This window comes from Oryctolagus cuniculus, chromosome 12 (genome assembly GCF_964237555.1).
Source record: "Oryctolagus cuniculus chromosome 12, mOryCun1.1, whole genome shotgun sequence".
NCBI lineage: Eukaryota > Metazoa > Chordata > Mammalia > Lagomorpha > Leporidae > Oryctolagus > Oryctolagus cuniculus.
In genome coordinates this window covers 69,536,630-69,554,317 of record NC_091443.1, presented here as the reverse complement: position 1 = coordinate 69,554,317, position 17,688 = coordinate 69,536,630, and the positions used below count along the sequence as shown (strand labels likewise).

Here is a 17,688-nt window from a genome sequence, read left to right as displayed (position 1 = left end):
GAGAATGTACAAGCAAATCATGGCATATTCATGTAAGAAAATATATTCAGTGATAAAAATGAGGTAAACATCAACATATGTAGCAGCATGAATAAACCCCTAAACACTAAAAGAAGCTGACCATAAAGAGATTACTCTATGTAAGTCTTGAGGTTCTAGCAATCAAACCATTATGATACTCAATCTTCTCTAACAATGGGATTGATGCATTGAAATAAATGTTCTGAATTATAGACAAAAAGGGTGAAGGCCTCTGAGCATATCTAATGCTGTTTATTTTCCTCTTTAAACATAGGGGCCTTATCTATTTTATTTAAATTTACTTATTTATTTATTGATTTAAGAGGCAGAAAGGGAAGAACAGAGAAAGAGAAGGCTCCCATCATTTGCTGTTGTATTTTCCAAATACCCGTTAATGGCCTGGTGTGGGCCAGGCCAAACCTACCATTTGGGAACTCAATATGGGCTTCCCTTGTCAGTGGTAAGGGCTCAATTTCTTTTTTTTTTAATATTTCTTTTTATTTATTTTAAATACAGAATTAGAGAGAGGGAGGGAGACAAGGAGACAGGGAGAGGTCTTTCCTCCACTGGTTCACTCCATAATGGCCAGAGCTGAGCTGATCCAAAGTCAAGAATCAGGAGCTTCTTCTGGGTCTCCCACGAGGGTGCAGAGGCCCAGGGACTTGGGCCATCTTCTACTGCTTTCCCAGGCCACAATGGAGAGCTGGATTTGAAGAGGAGCAGCTGGCACTAGAACCGGCACCCATATGGGATGCTGGCGGTTCAGGCTGGGGCTTTAACCTGCTGTGCCAGAGTGCTGGCCCCTGGGCTCAATTTCTTGAGCCATCACCACTGTTTCAAAGTGTCTGTATTGGCAGAAAGCTGGAGATGAGAGCCAGAGGTAGGATGCAAATCAAGGCACACTAAATAGAGGACATAGTTGTTTTTTTTTTTTTTTTTCAAACAGTTGTTTTAACTGCTAGGTCTAATGCTGCACTTCTATTTGAATCAATGTTGAATTTTGTGCCTTTGGGTATATTTTTCTTAAGACAGTTATTAACATGCTCAAGTCTATAAAAGATAAGAAAATTGTGTTAAATATTAACTGCTTCTGAGAGCAAAATACAAATAATCCTCAGACAAAATGAATAATTCAACTCAAACCCTCCTTTTTGAAGTATAAACAATATGCAATAAAAATCTATTATTGATGAATTTTGAATAGCAATAATTTTGAAGTGGTTTTCAATATATGGTATTCATCATAAATATGCAAACAAGCATCTCTCCTAGGAATGACTTCCATGTACACACCCTTCCAATGTAACATGGTGTGTTTTTTTTTTTTTTTCCAGGATTTATCTGATACACTGTCAGGGATTTGTTGATAATTTTTATGGACCATGATGTAATGGTATATATATGGACAAAATTACCTCTGTGTGTTGTTTACTTGATAGATTAATGATTTCTCTTTATCTTTTTTTGTTCCATTTTGTGCTGACAGTTTCTGGAAAGTCTCTGACAAAGATGCTCATCCTGATAGGGCATTATTAAAAATGTTATGAGAGAAATAAAGAGTGATTGTGCAGGCTCCACACCCACAAAAGAGTTGTGGTTGCCTTTGTGCAGCATTGTGGGTGGCTTAAGAAGCACACAATGCCGTGCATCTCACATAAACATCACTCCATGGTTATCTTTTGGCAAAATGACTAAATTCTGTCTTGTCCAAAGATCAGAGAATCCTCCTATGTGCAAGGATTATTTAATACCCTCTTCTTCAGGAAGATAACTACATTGTGCTGCTGTCTCTCAAGTTGTAACCTGCTTCTCTCTGGGTTCCCCTGGCTTGTTAACTTTTATTTATATCATATTTCTGTTTTTTTTTTCTTGCTAGGCTTAGCAGAAGTAAAAGTAAATGCAGATAATTACTGGTTGAATTACTGCTTTTCTATGTATGAAGACTTCCGAATTAGTACAAATAGTACATTGATATAAAAAGATTGCTTGCTGTAATACAGCAAGGCCCTCAAAAGTCTCTCTTTTTTAAGGCCAAATATCTCTAATCATATTTATGCAGAATTTGTTCTCCGAGGGACTATTTTTTTTTTATTTTTTTTATTTTTTTTATTTTTTTTATCTTTTATTTAATGAATATAAATTTCCAAAGTACGACTCATGAGTTACAATGGCTTCCCCTCCCATACCGTCCCTCCCACCAACAACCCTCCCCTTTCCCACTCCCTCTCCCCTTCCATTCACATCAAGATTCATTTTCGATTATCTTAATATACAGAAGATCAGCTTAGTATACCTTAAGTAAGTATTTCAACAGTTTGCTCCCACACAGAAACATAAAGTGAAAAATAATAGATGATTTTTTTTAAATGATGATGAAATCAGATCAGACCTATTGTCATGTTTAATCCCAGTGAGAGTCAAGTTGGGAATTGAAAATTTCTTTCTTTTTTTTTTTTTTTTTACAGAAGATCAGTTTAGTGTACATTAAGTAAAGATTTCAGTCGTTTGCACCCCCATAGAAACACAAAGTGAAATATACTGTTTGAGTACTCGTTATAGCATTAAGCCTCAGTGTACAGCACGTTAAGGACCGAGATCCTACATGAGGAGTAAGTGCACAGTGACTCCTGTTGTTGACTTTACCAATTGACACTCCTGTTTATGGCATCAGTAATCTCCCTATGCACCAGTTATGAGTTTCCAAGGCTATGGAAGCCCCTTGAGTTCTCCGACTCTTATCTTGTTTAGACACGGTCATAGTCAAAGTGGAGGTTCTCTCCTCCCTTCAGAGAAAGGCACCTCCCTCTTTGAAGACCTGTTCTTTCCACTGGGATCTCACTCACAGAGATCTTTTTGCCAGAGTGTCTTGGCTTTCCATGCCTGAAATACTCTCATGGGCTTTTCAGCCAGATCCGAGTGCCTTTAGGGCTGATTCTGAGGCCAGAGTGCTATTTAGGACATCCGCCATTCTATGAGTCTGCTGAGTATCTCACTTCCCATGTTGGATCACTCTCCCCTTTATTTATTCTATCGGTTGGTGTTAGCAGATACTAGACTTGTTTATGTGCTCCCTTTGACTCTTAGTCCTTTCATTATGATCAATTGTGAACTGAAATTGATCACTTGGAGTAGTGAGATGGCATTGGCACATGCCACCTTGATGGGATTGAATTGGAATCCCCTGGTATGTTTCCAACTCTACCAATTGGGGCAAGTCAGCCCGAGCATGTCCCAAATTATACATCTCTTCCCTCTCTTATTCCCACTCTTATGTTTAACAGGGATCACATTTCAGTTAATTTTCAACACTTAAGAATAACTGTGTGATAATTACAGAATTAAACCAGTCATATTAAGTAGAACAGACAAAAAAAAATACTATGAGGGATAATGTATTAAGTTGTCCATTAGCAGTCAGAGCTATGCTGATCAAGTCACCATTTCTCATAGTGTCCATTTCACTTCAGGAGGTTTCCTTTTTGGTGTTGAGTCAGTTGTCACCGATCAGGGAGAACATATGGTATTTGTCCCTTTGGGACTGGCTTACTTCACTCAGCATGATGTGTTCCAGATTCCTCCATTTTGTTGCAAATGACTGGATTTCGTTGTTTCTTACTGCGGTATAGTACTCTAAAGAATACATATCCCATAATTTCTTTATCCAGTCTACCGTTGATGGGCATTTAGGTTGGTTCCAGGTCTTGGCTATTGTGAATTGTGCTGCAATAAACATTAGGGTGCAGACCGCTTTTTTGTTTATCAATTTAAACTCCTTTGGGTAAATTCCAAGGAGTGGGATGGCTGGGTCGAATGGTAGGGTTATATTCTGGTTTCTGAGGAATCTCCAGACTGATTTCCATAGTGGCTTGACCAGTTTGCATTCCCACCAACAGTGGGTTAGTGTCCCTTTTTCCCCACATCCTCGCCAGCATCTGTTGTTGGTAGATTTCTGTATGTGAGCCATTCTAACCGGGGTGAGGTGAAACCTCATTGTGGTTTTGATTTGCATTTCCCTGATTGCTAGTGACCTTGAACATTTTTTCATGTGCCTGTTGGCCATTTGGATTTCCTCTTTTGAAAAATGTCTATTGAAGTCCTTGGCCCATCTCTTAAGTGGGTTGTTGGTTTTGTTTTTGTGGAGTTTCTTGATCTCTTTGTAGATTCTGGTTATTAACCCTTTATCTGTTGCATAGTTTGCAAATATTTTTTCCCATTCTGTCGGTTGTCTCTTCACTCTCCTGACTGTTTCTTTTGCAGTACAGAAACTTCTCAATTTGATGCAATCCCAATAGTTGATTTTGGCTTTGACTGTCTGTGCCTCCCGGGTCTTTTCCAGAAATTCTTTGCCTGTGCCAATATCTTGAAGGGTTTCTCCAATGTTCTCTAATAACTTAATGGTGTCAGGACTATTTTTAAATAGACCTTTCCTAGAGAGCCCTTTTGTAGAATGTGTTCTTAGAATTCCTTCCATCATTTTAGATGTTTATCTGGCTTGCCTCCAAAGGCGAACTTTCTTTTTCTTTTCTTTTTTTTTTTTTGACAGGCAGAGTGAGAGAGAGAGACAGAGAGAAAGGTCTTCCTTCCATTGGTTCACCCCCAAAATGGCTGCTACAGCCAGTGCTGCACCAATCCAAAGCCAGGAGCCAGGTGCTTCCTCCTGGACTCCCTGGCGGGTGCAGGGCCCAAGCACTTGGGTCATCCTCTACTGCCTTCCCAGGCCACAGCAGAGAGCTGGCCTGGAAGAGGAGCAACTGGGACAGAATCTGGCGCCCCAACCGGGACTAGAACCCAGGGTGCAGGTGCCGCAGGTGGAAGATTAGCCTAGTGAGCCACGGTGCGGCCCCAAAAAGTGAACTACCTTTAGAGTGAGTGCGTATCTGACTATAAACCTCTACTTCCAAATAAAACAAAGCAGCATATTTCTTCTAGTTTATCTTTAATTCCTCAATATTCTTTGTGTCTTATACAGTTTTTTGAGGACAATAACACATGAAGAGGTTCAGGAATGAAACTCTATATTTAAATGTCTTCCACTGATATTTTAGTAGAGATTCATTACCTCATAGATTTTCTATCTTGATATTGATAATTGTGGGTCAATATTTCATCACTCAGAAAAGTGTTTGTTATGGTCCCATGGTGCATCGTTATCAAGTTGAATGGCTACAAGTTTTATTTTCCGAATATATTTGCTTGTTAATTAAACATGTGTTGATACAATGTGTTGTGAATTGTACTTATTTCCTGTATATTCTTAAGTTTTACATCACTGTCATAAACATTTTTATAAAGAGTTTAGTTTGCATTTCATATTTATTTTGTCCTCTGTAATCAAGTATTTCAACAATCTGCAGGATCATATCACAGCACACTTCAACAATGATAATATTAGCACATTGGGAGTGGGCAGATAAGCCCATTTCCAGTGAAAGTCTGGAAACCTCATCGCTGAAGCCTTGAGGCTTTTTCTCTTCACAGGGCTAGGATATTAAGGATTAATATCCTACTGTATACACTATTCTGCAAGCTGGAAATTTGAAGTTGCCTTAAAATACTTTTGGTAAAAATGAAATTAAAAGGTAAGCCCATTGTGGGGCCAAAAAATTTGAAATCCATATAGTAGAGGAGTCTTTAAGAAATTTATGGACAATGTGTCTTATGAAAAGAGCTATGCATGGATTTCACTTTCTTCGCACCAAAAAAACCTTATCTTTTAATTGCATTTCCCACAAAATTTTTCAAGTGCTTTAGATAGATGTTAACAACGTAGGCAAAGATGGTGTGTTGTGTTTGTATACAGTTGGATAATACATAGTTTACAGGTAGGTAATCCATATAGAGAGTGTACTTGGGGAAGAAGGATAAAGAGTTTTAAGTCAGTGAAGCAAGTGCGTACTATTTTGGGTAAAGTAATCTGAAAAGTTTTCCGAGAGGAATTTTGTATGGAACAAAATCTAAACTGAATGTGGGATTGGGTTTCAGAGATATGAAAGAGAAGAGCCAGCTTCCAGTCAGAAGAGTAAGTATAAAAGTAAGAGAGCTACAGAAGTTTGACCAATAGGCAACAAAACCAGGGGGTGAAGTAGAATGAGTGAGGGAGAACTAAGATTAGAGAGAGGCAAGGACACTACCATGTGACAACTGTTAAATCACAGTGAGATGTTAGGATTTTTTTAAGTGAGGTAGAAATTGATTACAGATTTTTGAGTAGAGGAACTAGATTATTCGCCTTATAATTTAAAATAATCATTTTGGTGTCTATGAGAAAAAGAGAAGAGAGAGAGACAGGGACAAATCTGGGAGGCCAGATAGAAGTTCAAACAAGAGGATATGGTGACTTGGTTTAGGGAGCTAGGATTTTAGTGGTGGAGATTATGAATTATGGTCAGATTCTGATATATTTTAAAGAATGAACCAATGAGATTTGATGACACATAGGCTATTATAGCATTTATAGATAAGAAAATAAATTTATGGAAATTAGAATATTAAAAATGTTAAAAATGTTCATAATATTCTAAGTGTTTGAAGAGAAGTATCCTGGAAGCTCTTTTTAAAATTGTGCTTTGAAACTTGTGTAAATATTATGTATCTTTTTATAGAAAGGAAGGAAGGGGGAGAGATGAGGGGTGAGGAGATATCATTGTATTATTAAAATTGCAACCACGAAAAACAGTGGATCTGTTCCCTTATATCAATATCACATTAACAGGAAAATTTTGTTGTAGTAATTACTATGCATTTGCTGTGACCCTGAGAATCTAATGTGTTAATAAATTCCTTCAATAAAAATATGGCACACAGAACTTAATTTTTAAAATGTTGAGCATGTGACCCACTGTTTTCAAGGTTGTATAGAGCACTAGTCAGATGAATCAGAGTAAAAAAGTAGATATTGCAAGAAAAAATGTAATATGCCTCACTCCTGTTACCTTCAGTGTCTATGCCTCCTTAATTCATATGTAAATCACTATATTATGGGATTATATCAGTTTGAATATATTTCCAACTGAAACAAAAGATGTTAGTTGCCATGTTCATGTAAGGGAAAAATGAAGGAACGTATTACAATAAATTGGCATAAATCATAGCCATCCCATGTGTTAGAGATGTAAACTTTTATCAGAATAAATCAACTGGAGTATTTTCCAAAATTCATTACAAATTGGTTGTAACAATCACTAACATACCAACCACATGGTGTTTCTTACCTGTTGGATGACACAGAATTTTTATCTACAGTATCTTAATTCTTGATGATTTTGTTTTTATTGGATTACTGCAGTGTACCATTTGTGAGTGTTGTGCAAAGAATACTATGAATTTCTTGTATCCAAATTGTGCCCCTTGCGTCTATATAGGATTCAGTATATTTCTTAAAAGAGGAGCCAAAATATTGTTCTATCTTTCCTATAAGGGCCCAGTATCAAAAGAAGAAGGTTGGAATGATTTTTCTTCCAATTTTTCCTGTTAACCCAGTTGAATAATCTGTTTCCTATTCCTAAGACCTTGAGCTCACTGGATTCAGACATCTTAAAGACAAAGGGAGAAATGTTTTTAATACCAAAATCATCATGGTTTGATTTATTTGAATGTTTACTTCCATTTCATGGTGATTTTAGTCTCCACATAATGGTAAATTGACTTTCAGAAAAAGGGTCACTTTTTGGTCAGGGTAATTAGGCATGATTACCAGGAGCAATTGTGTTAGTGATGTGTAATAGAATAAATGTACAGTACACCAAACTCACAGTTATTCATCAGTTGGTGCCATAGATGAGTCTTCATTAGTATATTCTCTTTTCTATAAACCAAAGGCCTTGAGTAATGGGATATGCCTAAAGACTAATAAATTCTGTGGGCACGAGACCCTTGCTTCTTTCTGTCACTTAACACTCATTCTTCAACTAAAATATATCATTATCCAAAGAAATCAAAGCATGCATACCCAATTTCATCTAGCTTTTGTGTATCCAATTTTCACTTTAAATGTCAGTGTTTGTCCCAAGAAATGTTCTGTTTTTACTACTTTAATTAACAGTGTGCATGGCCTGTGAAACTACTAATGAAATGAAACAACCGAAAATTTGTACTAAGTCTATCTTTTTATAACTTAAGTCATTTGGCCCAAGTACATTAACACAAAAGTCCCTAGAGCAGGGAGGTTTAGGTCAATTGCCTTAAAATCTTCTTTTGTCAAGTAACTAAAGGAGTTTTTCCTTTCCTTCAAATACAAACATCAAGTTAATTCAATTCGTTGGATCATCCACTTCAATACAGGAATAGAGCCTAAAAAGTGTTCTAGAATACAGTCAGTTTCAAAGTTGAGTCTCTCCATCTCCCTTGCTTTTTTCTCTTAGGGTGTGGGAAAAGTTTAGAGTTAGAATGAGAGTTTTGGCTGCAAAGACAGTTATGGGATCTCTGATTAACTTTCCTTATACTTTTCGTTTTTGTTTTGTTTTGTTTTGTTTTGTTTTTTTCCTTTTACCCATGATGCTGTTTATTAGAATAATTTCTTTTTTTAGGGGATTTCTTTTTTTTTTAACTTTTATTTAATGAATATGAATTTCCAAAGTACAGCTTATGGATTACAATGGCTTCCCCCCCATAACATCCCTCCCACCCACAACCCTCCCCTTTCCCACTCCTTCTCCCCTTCCATTCACATCAAGATTCATTTTCGATTCTCTTTATATACCAAAGATCAGTTTAGCATACATTAAGTAAAGATTTCAAAAGTTTGCTCCCACACAGAAACATAAAGTGAAAAATACTGTTTGAGTACTAGGTATAGCATTAAATCTCAAGGTACAGCACACTAAGGACAAAGATCCTACATGAGGAGTAAGTGCACAGTGACTCCTGTTGTTGACTTAACAAATTGACACTCTTGGTTATGGCCTCAGTAATCACCCTAGGCTCTTGTCATGAGCTGCCAAGGCTATGGAAGCCCCCTGAGTTCACCGACTCTGATCATATTTAGACAAGGCCATGGTCATAGTGGAAGTTCTCTCCTCCCTTCAGAGAAAGGTACCTCCTTCTTTGACGACCCGTTCTTTCCACTGGGATCTCACTCGCAGAGATCTTTCATTTAGGTTTTCTTTTTCCCCAAAGTGTCTTGGCTTTCCATGCCTGAAATACTCTCATGGGCATTTCAGCCGGATCCGCATGCCTTAAGGGCTGATTCTGAGGCCAGAGTGCTGTTTAGGACATCTGCCATTCTATGGGTCTGCTGTGTATCTCACTTCCCATGTTGGATCGTTCTCTCCCTTTTTGATTCTATCAGCTAGTATTTGCAGACACTATTCTTGTTTCTGTGATCCCTTTGGTTCTTAGTCCTATCATTATGATCAATTGTGAACAGAAATTGATCACTGGGACTAGTGAGATGGCATTGGTGCATACCACCTTGATGGGATTGAATTGGAATCCTCCGGTATGTTTCTAACTCTACCGTTTGAGGCAAGTCAGCTTGAGCATGTCCCGAATTGCACATCTCTTCCCTCTCTTATTCCCACTCTTATATTTAACAGCGATCACTTTTCAGTTAAGTTTCAGCACTTAAGAAGAATTGTGTATTGATTATAGTATTCAACCAAAAGTATTAAGTAGAACAAACAAACAAAAATACTAAGAGGGATAACATATTAAGTTGCTCATCAACAGTCAGGGTGAGGGCTGATCAAGTCACCGTTTCTCCTAGTGTTCATTTCACTTTAACAGGTTTCCTTTTTGGTGCTCAGCTAGTTGTCACCTATCAAGGAGAACAAGTGGTATTTGTCCCTTTGGGATTGGCTTATTTCACTCAGCATAATGTTTTCCAAATTCCTAACAGGGATCACTTTTCAGTTAAAATTTAAACACCTAAGAATAATTTTGTGTTAATTACAGAGTTCAACCAATGGTACTAGAACAAAAAAAAAAAATACTATAATGGATAAAGTATTACATTGTACATCAAATGGCCAACAGACACATGAAAAAATGTTCAAGATCACTAGCAATCAGGGAAATGCAAATCAAAACCACAATGAGGTTTCACCTCACCCCAGTTAGAATGGCTCACATGCAGAAATCTACCAACAACAGATGCTGGCGAGGATGTGGGGAAAAAGGGACACTAACCCACTGTTGGTGGGAATGCAAACTGGTGAAGCCACTATGGAAGTCAGTCTGGAGATTCCTCAGAAACCTGAATATAACCCTACCATTCAACCCAGCCATCCCACTCCTTGGAATTTACCCAAAGGAAACGAAATTGGCAAACAAACAAGCTGTCTGCACATTAATGTTTATCGCAGCTCAATTCACAATAGCTAAGACCTGGAACCAACCCAAATGCCCATCAACGGTAGACTGGATAAAGAAATTATGGGACATGTACTCTATCGAATACTATACAGCAGTCAAAAACAATGAAACCCGGCCATTTGCAACAAGATGGAGGAATCTGGAACACATCATGCTGAGTGAATTAAGCCAGTCCCAAAGGGACAAATATCATTTGTTCTCCCTGATCGGCGACAACTAACTGAGCACCAAAGGGGAAACTTGTTGAAGTGAAATGGACACTATGAGAAACAGTGACTTGATCCTTATACTTTTCTGTAAATACATCTTTGTTGATAACAAGCATAGAAATGTAAAAGTATGGAAAATGAGAATATTTATAAGGTAATTGGAACATCTGAAGCTTCCATCTTAAAGATGGAGTAATAGCAGCAGTAAGCTAATGAAAACTGTCATCTAACTAGGGTGAAGTGTGTATTAAAAGTAGTTTATCACAAATATTCAACATAGGAACATGCTAAAGTGAGGAACTATAGATGTTACTTAGATCTTTGTGTCTTTGTATATATGTACAGGGACAAGTATAATTGCATATTTGCAAATCTTCCCTTCAAGATAAAATATAGTTCTTGAGCTAAATTTTAATTTCAGATAAACCATAAGTATATATTTTAGTATAAATATGCCTACATTATTTCTTTGTGACCTTTGTTACACCAAAAATAATTATTGTTTATCTGGCAATGATATTGAATTGGGTCTTCTGAGTTTTTACTCCTATTGATTGGGTCTTCTATTTTTTTACTTGCAAACGGGGTAACACTGTGTCCTTTGCTCCAAATTCTTCCCGGATAATTATTTTATGGTTTACTAAATCCTTAGGATTTTACTATAGAATTAGAGAATTGAGTAAAAAGACCTGAGTAATTTCTACAAGATGACATATACATTTGGAATAGGAAGAATGGAAAACCCTCTCTGAAGGACAAATTAGATTTCAGAATTAAGGATTGGGGTGAGTATAAGAGAAGTCGGATAGAGGAAGGTTGAAGCGATGAGTTGAAGCTTTGGCTAAAATAGAACAGATTTTGGGGGAATAGATGCTATATTACAAGAGGTATTTAAAATTCAGTTGGGCAAAGGTGACTTTTAGAATTTTTTTTTTTTTTTTGAACAGCAATCCGAATTTATTACAGGTTATATAATTAAGGAGAGGGCAGAATAGTGGAAGTCATCATGAGTGAAGAACTTGCCCCTTGTCCAGGGATCGCAACTGGGGATGTGTTTGACCCCACAGCCATCTGAGATGAACCACCTTGCAGCTGCCATGTCTTCAAATTGATCTGCAGTGGCCGGTGCCATGGCTCACTAGGCTAATCCTCCGCCTGCAGCGCCGGCACACCGGGTTCTAGTCCCAGTCGGGGTGCCGGATTCTGTCCCGGTTGCTCCCCTTCCAGGCCAGCTCTCTGTTGTGGCCCGGGAGTGCAGTGGAGGATGGCCCAAGTCTTTGGGCCCTGCACCTGCATGGGAGACCAGGAGGAAGCCTCTGGCTCCTGGCTTCAGATTGGCGCAGCGCACCAGCTGTGGTGGCCATTTGGGGAGTGAACCAACGGAAGGAAGACCTTTCTCTCTGTCTCTCTCTCTGTCTAATTCTGCCTGTCAAAAAAAAAAAATCAGTTTGCAAATTAATCTGCAGTAAACTTATTAAACTCTACTTTGAGATGTGGCTCTTCTGGAGGCCAAGAAACATGAGCGTGGCCCTCAATATAGCCTTAACCACATGTTCCTCATTCTGTACGTTGGTGCAGATGGACAGGATGACTTAGCTAATGTGGCCCCATGCCACTGTGCTCTGGCACTTTCCAAAAGCACCCCACATACCTCTCTCAAGTCTGGCAGCACCAGTGTAGGACAACACCTTGTTGCTGAGGAAGACATGGAAGGGGTGTAGGTACACTTGCATTTGAAAGCCTTCGTTGCCAAAGCTTCTTCCATATACTAGTTAGCACAAATATGTGCAGCCTCCAGGACTTCAGAGGAGAGCTGCTCAGATTCTTTTTTTTTTTTATTTTTATTTTTGACAGGCAAAGTGGACAGTGAGAGAGAGAGAGAGAGAGAGAGAGACAAAAAGAAAGGTCTTCCTTTTGCCATTGGTTCACCCTCCAATGGCTGCCGCGGCTGGCGCGCTGCGGCTGGCGCATCACGCTGATCCAAAGCCAGGAGCCAGGTGCTTTTCCTGGTCTCCCATGCAGGTGTAGGGCCCAAGCACTTGGGCCATCCTCCACTGCACTCCCGGGCCACAGCAGAGAGCTGGCCTGGAAGAGGGGCAACTGGGACAGAATCCGGCGCCCCGACCTGGACTAGAACCTGGTGTGCTGGCGCCGCAAGGTGGAGGATTAGCCTATTGAGCCATGGCGCTGGCCTCAGATTCATTTGATACCATATGGCCACACATGGAAGCTCATCCATTTTTTAGTTCTGGGCCAGATCAAAAAATGTGGATCTTGATATCAAGAATACCTTGGCAGAAGTGAGACTTGGGGTATGGCTTGTTCTTACAATACCAGTAACACAGGGAGGAATGGTGGTCCATAGTGACACCAGCATCATTGGTGACATACAGAAGGAAAAGAGAAGAAAATTTTGATTTTTGCTATAAAACAAATTTTGATGTGTTATCAATAGATTTTAGGAGACACATTACTCTCCTATGTTATTTTGGGGTGGAAGATGTCCAATGTTGGATTTAGTTTCTTTAAGTTTTGACATCTACCTAGTATTGGCCAGTTGACGGTTTGATTTAATTTATGTTACATGAAAGTACAACACACATTGATCGTTTTCAGAGCAACAGAACTCAGTTGCCAAAGGCTCAAAATGATTCCATACAACTTTTAATGAAATTGGAAAACAGCAGTTTAATATTGATTGAAGGGTTTGGATTGGTTTGTGAAGTTAAAAAAAAAAAAAAAACTTTAAACAGTAGTCTTATATTAAACAGACAACTTTCAACTTCTAAATTTAGGAAGTCATTTCAATGAAAGATCCTGGTTGGAGGTGTGTTATGTCTAGCTCTTACAGACGTACTTGTCAGTTCAATAGTTCTGCTTCAGGGATTCCCATTAAGTTCTTCAGTTACAGGCCCATGTCTGACTGCCCCTAATTATAACTGCAAAATGAACTGTAGCTAACAATGTCATTAGCATTTATATCATTGCAGTGGAGTTTTGAATACCTGCCTTTATGAAGACCCTTGAAGTTTCAAAGCAGATGGTAAAACTAAGAAATGACCAATAGTAGGGCCATTTTCAGTCTAAGAGTATAAATCATCTTGTCTTTGTGGGTAAAACAAAAGGAAGATGTGAAGATTAGGAATACTTTGAGGACCAGTTTAAAGAGAAGCAGGAAAAATATCATGGCAAGAAACGTTCTTGCTCCCAGCATCCACAGATTTTTAGAAGGTTAACGTTACTGATGTGATACCTTTTTCACAAAAGATTTGAGGTAAGTGTTGGCATAATATTTAGCTAACTCTGGTTACTGTCTCTGCAGGGATAGCCATCATTGAGATTTTGTTGCCTAACGTTTGAACATAGGTTTTGCTGTATCTGTAACTGGTCCCATAGGATCATTACTGTCTACGTAAAAGTCAAAACTTTGAGCTCAATTTACCATTGAAACTTTTCCCCAGCCGATCTTGGTCTAGGTACATAAGGAAAATCTGAGACCTGGAAGAAAAAATGTGGTTTGCTTCATTTCTGTCTCTTCCTTGGACTCCTACAGTGTTTTTCTTGGCTTCTTAACCTTGTTTCCGAAGCTTGTGGAATTGAAGGAGGTTGAGTTTGAGAAGTTCTAAGAGGATAAGGAGATCTCTGACTTACCAGATAAATGTCTCTGTCAGTCAACGACCTGGCACAAGATAGATCCAAAAGGGAATCTGAAGGATCCCATGACTAGTGACAGTGAAAAGCTTCTAGGATCCCTGATTCACCCACAGCTTTGCCCTTGGGTGGGGGAACCTGGGCATTGCCAATCTGCAACCCAGCTCTGGGGAGCCAAGAGAAGAAACAAATCAAATTCTTTCCACCACTCTCCAGTGTTCTGCTTTATCTTCCACTGACTGAAATCAGCCTGCACTCAGATGCATGATGCAATTCACACAGGTCAGCCTTTGGGTATATAGGGCAGAGACAGGCTGATACAGGCTAATTTATCTCTTGTGGGTACTTGGATGGATCTTTATATATTTTTTCTTTTCTCTTGCCTACTTTGGGGAGCTCTCATCTGCACTTTTTCAGTTGGAAACAATGCACCCTGGTTACAAGTTTTTGCTACCAATTTCTTAGTTGCCTAGTTACCTATCTGTATGTCCAGTATGCCATTTCTGAATTTTTATTCTTTTATTCTTTACTACTGCTTTCTCTACTATCTGGTCCACATCTGGAAAGAGAATTTCTCATGTATTCTTTGCCCTGGAAGATGCTGAATGAATATATCCAAATGGAGCTGCATTTTGCTTTCAGCCGGATTTCAGGCCAGTAGGTTTGACAGTTTCCACATCAGTGGTTTTCCAGATTAGATTCACAAACAAACTGATGCCAATATTTTGGGTACATATTTGTCTCTCTGAGTGTTCTACCTAAAGCTCTTTTCTTTTCACTCAAAGTCCAGAGGGAATCATTTCATCCTATGTTGTCCCATTCTTGCTATATGCTTTCTACTCATTTTTCTTTTCCTTTTTTTTTTATTTGACAGGTAGAGTTATAGACAGAGAGAGACAGAAAGGTCTTCCTTCCGTTGGTTCACCCCCAAAATGGCCGCCACAGCCGGCGCACCACACTGATCCGAAGCCAGGAGCCAGGTGCTTCTCCCTGGTCTCCCATGCAGGTGCAGGGGCCCAAGTACCTGGGCCATCCTCCACTGCCTTCCTGGACCACAGCAGAGAGCTGAACTGGAAGAGGGGCAACTGGGACTAGAACCTGGTGCCCATATGGGATGCCAGCACCACAGGTGGAGGATTAACCAAGCGAGCCATGGTGCCAGCCCCTACTCATTTTTCTTATCTCTGAATATTTACCATCTTTTCCATCTAAATGTCACTTTTAGAATAATCTAGAGCCTCTGGTTTAGAGTTATCTAGTATTTCCCAAATGGTCATTTATGATTTTTTTCCTTTTTTTTAAAAAAGATTGTATTTTATTTGAAAGAGTTACACAGAGAGAGAAGGAGAGGCAGAGAGAGGTCTTCCATCTACTGGATAACTTCCCAGTTGGCCGCAAATGGCTGGAGCTGCACTGATCCGAAGCCAGGAGCCAAGAGCTTCTTCCAGGTCTCCCATGCAGGTGTAGTAGCCCAAGGACTTGGGCTGTCTTATACTGCTTTCCCAGGCCATAGCAGAGAGCTGGATCAGAAGTGGAGCAGCCAGGATACGAACCAGCTCCCAAATGGGATGCTGGCACCACAGACAGTGGCCTCACCTGCTACGCACAGCGCCAACCCCATTTGTGATTTTTTTAAAGAATTACATATCTGAGAGGTAGAGTTACAGACAGAGAGAAGGAAAGAGATCTTCCAACTACTTATTCACTCCTCAAATGGCCACAACAACTGGAGCTGAGCCGATGCAAAGCCAGGAGCCAAGAGCTTCTTCCAAGTCTTACTTGTGGGTGCAAGGGCCCAAGCATTTGGCTCGCCATCCACTGCTTTCCCAGGCCATAAGTTGAGAGCTGGATCTGAAGACAAGCAGTCCAGACACAAACTGGCACTCTTTTGGATTGCTGGATCCACAGGTGGCAACTTAGCCCGCTACGCCACGGCAGTGGCCCCCATTTGTGATTTTTGATCACAAATTAGTCTTCAGTGATATTTTCTATGGAGTATCTAAGATATAGAAGTGATTTTACAGTGACTTTGTATTTGCCTCTGCCAGCTCTACTATTTTTGTTGATGTAAGACTATGTCTGCATTCAGTGTTTTTCTGAGATCCAACAACACAACAATTGTAGATGTGGCACAAGAATAAGGTTCGGTTTTCCTTGTTATTTAGTTAGTCCTTTGTTATTTCTACCTATGCCTCCAGGAACATGACAGGCATCATTGATGACTTTGTAGAATGATAGGTTGAGTTTTCCTATATATTTTATTTATTCATTCATTTATTTTTAAAGATTTATTTACTTATTTGAAAGTCAGAGTTACACAGAGAGAGAAAAAGAGAGAGGTCTTCCATCTGCTGGTTCACTCCCCAATTGGCTGCAACGGCCGGAGCTGTGCCCATCCAAAGCCAGGAGCCAGGAGCTTCTTGTGGGTCTCCCACAGGGATGCAGGGGCCCAAGCACTTGGGCCATCTTCCACAGCTTTCCCAGGCCATAGAAGAGAACTGGATTGGAAGTGGAGCAGCCGGGGCTCAAATTGGCACCCATGTGGGATGCTGGTGCATCAGGCCAGGGCTTTAACTCACTGTGCCACAGAGCCGGCCCCCCTACATATTTTTAGGCTTGTTTTGAGATACCCTAATTTTTATCATTGACAGTGGCCTTTTAGCTTGGATGCCATTCCCAAATCTGGGATGAGACTGAAGGTCCTGAATTTTATCTTCAGAATAATTATTGAATCATATTTGTCCCTCTATATTTATTATTGGTTCAAAACTATAGTATAAGTGTTTGGCATATTCTGGATGGGTTTTCTGCATGTCTAGATATTTTTGTGTAGAGGTGACATATCACCTTTTGTGACAGGAGGTCAGTGGTTTTTGTTCAAAAAATGTTTATAAGGGATTGGGCTTTTTCCTTTGAATTAATTTTATTACTTGCACTATAGGCCTGTTAATATCATAATTACTAACTCAATGTAATACTTTAAATAATAGCTACAAAATTTAGAAAAGTACTGAAAATGTCTATCAAGGAAGATATTTTTATTTGTATGTTAGTATGGAAGGAATCAGTCACAAATGCCATATTTCTAGACATATTCTACACGTATCATTTCACTGTGCTGTAAAAACAGTATTATCCAGCCAAGAAAAGGAGTGAAGCATAAACGTGCTGTAATGTAGGCAAACCTTGGCGAAATCGTGCTCTGTCAGAGAAGCCAGCCATGAAAGGATAAATACTGTATGATTCAATTCATAGGAGGTGCCTAGAGTTGGCAAATCCATGGCGATAGAGAAAAAAATGATAATTGCCAGGGAATGGGGGAGAAGAATGGGGGGGGGTTAATGCTGAATTGGGATGGAGTACAGTTTGGTAAGATGAGAGAGAAAGTTCTGGAGATGAAGGTGCTAGTATCACAGCAGTGATGGTAGCGTAGCGATGTGAACACACTCAGTGCCTCTGAAGTGGATACTTAAAAATCGTTAAGATAGTTTTAAAT

General features: G+C 39.4%; 1 pseudogene; it reads right to left on the bottom strand.

Annotated features, from left to right (window-relative positions):
- Positions 1-12,022: 12,022 nt before the first annotated feature.
- LOC127483755 (large ribosomal subunit protein uL16-like) lies at positions 12,023-17,473 on the bottom strand (annotated as a pseudogene).
- Between the last annotated feature and the right edge of the window lie 215 nt (positions 17,474-17,688).